This window comes from Vigna unguiculata, chromosome 3 (assembly GCF_037176805.1).
Source record: "Vigna unguiculata cultivar grain cowpea cultivar isolate G323 ecotype 2 chromosome 3, ASM3717680v1, whole genome shotgun sequence".
Lineage (NCBI taxonomy): Eukaryota > Viridiplantae > Streptophyta > Magnoliopsida > Fabales > Fabaceae > Vigna > Vigna unguiculata.
The window spans coordinates 2073076-2075940 of NC_140794.1; the positions used below are offsets into that span (position 1 = coordinate 2073076).

A 2865-nucleotide genomic window follows, 5' to 3' on the forward strand; every position below is an offset into this window, starting at 1 on the left:
CGAAGAAATTCAATAACATGCCTACCCATATTAAATTCCCACACGACTTCAATGCCCCTATATTAAACCACACTTCCTTTTCCCATTGTTTTTTTTTTTTTTTTTTTTTTTTTTTTTTTTTTTTTATCTTTCTATTCACCCATTCCACTATTCTCTTCACCCATAAACTATGTGCAAATTAAATACTATTTTTCTTAGTACATATTCGGTTCCATATCTTTTCTTCTACTTTAAAGCTATATCCTTTTAAGTCTTTAAAATTATTGAAATTAAAATTAGTTTCTATTGGTAAGATTTCTTTCTTACATTAATTATTAAGAGGTTGGTAAACCGAAATTAAAAGATTTAGAATATATCTAATCGTGTATGCACTTATTGTCAAGAAAAATAGAGACAACAAGAAATCATACTTAGCATTTTTTTACATTATGAAACAAGTTTGCACAATTGAACTAGTAGTTGATTGAATATGTGGTTTGAAATTTGGTGTCACTGTCTGAGAGGAAATAATTAGAACTTTATAAGATATGAAAAAAAATGATCTGTATTAACTTAATAATATTAATTAATAATCTGTATTAATTTATTAGGGTTATTTTTATTTATGTACATGGGCGTGTCTTTTTGTAGCGTATGATACGCTTTGATAAGAGGAGGAAGAATATAGAAAGTGGTGATTAGGGAGAGCACGTGAGAATCCAACGGCTCAGGCCAAGGCTTTCACCGCATCAACACTTGTTCACATCAACACCTGTTCACATACGTGGCAAACGCAAACTCAACGTCTGTCACACACCAGCGTGGTGAGGGAAGGAAATCCCGCGTGAACTTTAACCGCAATGGAGTTCCGCTGGGTTCATTCATTTCGAAGCCAACCACGGTTAGAGTAAACCCAACCAGGGTTAAAGACATGTACTGAGGTAGTTTATAAAGAGACACTGACCATGCCGGAAGAGGCGTAAACATCTAATCCAAATAAAACCAAAACACCTTCAAGGGCACCACCACCACAACCACCATGATGTTGGGGGAGACCCACCGCGCAAATCCAACCGTACACGTGCCACCGTGGCCGCTCATCCACGAATCCTCGCCGGAGATCTTTTCACCGTACACCGCCAATGCCGATTACTCTCCGTACTCTCTGCAGGAAGCGCTCAGCGCGCTTCAGCACTACGACTCAACTGATGCAGAGTCAGACTCTGATGTCCCTTCCCTGGAATCGGATGTTCCCGTTGACGCCTACTCCTGCGATCATTTCCGCATGTTCGAGTTCAAGGTTCGGAGATGCGCACGTGGCAGGTCACATGACTGGACCGAGTGTCCGTACGCCCACCCCGGCGAGAAGGCTCGCCGCCGTGATCCCCGCAAGTATCACTACTCCGGCTCGGCCTGCCCCGATTTTCGCAAGGGAAGTTGCAAGAAGGGTGACGCATGCGAGTATGCGCACGGGGTTTTCGAGTGCTGGCTCCACCCAGCCCGTTACCGTACTCAACCGTGCAAGGACGGCACCAGTTGCCGCCGGCGCGTGTGTTTCTTTGCCCACACGCCTGAGCAACTAAGGGTGTTGCCGCAGCAGAGTCCACGCAGTGCTGACTCGTACGACGGTTCTCCTCTAAGACACGCGATCGAGTCCTCCAAGGCGGCGGCGCCCTTCGTGTCTTCTCCCGGGTCGGTGTCGCCGCCGGTGGAGTCTCCGCCTATGTCTCCGATGACTCGTTCCGGGTCTCTGTCTGTTAACGAGATGGTAGCTTCGCTGAGAAACTTGCAACTGGGGAAGATTAAGTCGTTGCCTTCTTCCTGGAATGTTATAGGGTCTCCCGGGTTCGGGTCACCCAGAGGACCCATGATCCGGCCCGGGTTCTTCAGTCTTCCCTCGACCCCAACCCAGGCTCCGGTTCGCGGTGGGGTGAATTACTTTGATCTCTGGGATCAGAGTTGCGAGGAGGAGCCTGTGATGGAGAGGGTGGAGTCCGGGAGAAACATAAGAGCGAGGATGTTTGAGAAGTTGAGCAAAGAGAATGTTCTTGACGGGTCGGGTTCGGGTGAGCCGGCGGTTCCGGATGTTGAGTGGGTGTCGGAGCTTGTGAGTCGCTGATTTGATTTTGCTACTGTTCCCTCGGTGTGTATAGAATACGGGGGAGAAGAAAACGAAGAATGGTAGTAGGAGATTTATTTTGGAGGAAGGATCCACTTGTGTTCTGTAAATAGCCTATTCCAAAGGTATGGGTGAAACCGAAGAAGTTATTAAGCGAAAGAAAGAGTATAATCGTTTTTTGCAGGGATGAACATCCTAAGCATTTGTATAGGTAGCAGCGGATGATGATGATGATGATGAAGTTATATAATTCCCGTGTCTTAACTACCGTGTTTATTTTCACTGATCTCATCTCATTCATGTATAAATTTCAGATATTTCTCATATCTTATGAACAATTCAATCCTCCAAAATAAAATCTTTACACATTTGATCTCCATTTAGTGTGTTCTAACATGAGATACATCGAAAATAGAGATTTGGAGTTTGCGTGGCAAGGGTGGCAAACGAGGAAACTAAACTAAACTACCATTCTTGTTGGATTGGTATCAACAATTGATGCAAAGGTTTTCCCTCATCACCTCTTTCAGCGTACATGGTCCCCATTTCCTTTTAAGGACCTCACCATTTTTCTTTTTTCTTCATCAAAGAGTATTTATCACTCTATCTGTAAAGATTGCTTCTGGTTTCTCATAAAGATAGTGTTTTTATATAAAATGAATCCCCCGGTTTGAGGGAAGAGTGTTGGTTGGATGGCAACAGGTTTTTGCTTAGAGAAGAAAAGATAGTGTTTGAAATGAATTATTAATGGGAGTGAAACAACAACA

The 2865-nt window shown here is 43.9% G+C and overlaps 1 pseudogene across 1 annotated transcript; it reads left to right on the forward strand.

Annotated features, from left to right (window-relative positions):
- Positions 1–946: 946 nt before the first annotated feature.
- On the forward strand, positions 947–2477 carry LOC114178707 (zinc finger CCCH domain-containing protein 20 pseudogene; annotated as a pseudogene). The gene has a single exon (XR_014994067.1). The product of XR_014994067.1 is annotated as a zinc finger CCCH domain-containing protein 20 pseudogene (transcript).
- The last annotated feature ends 388 nt before the right edge of the window (positions 2478–2865 follow it).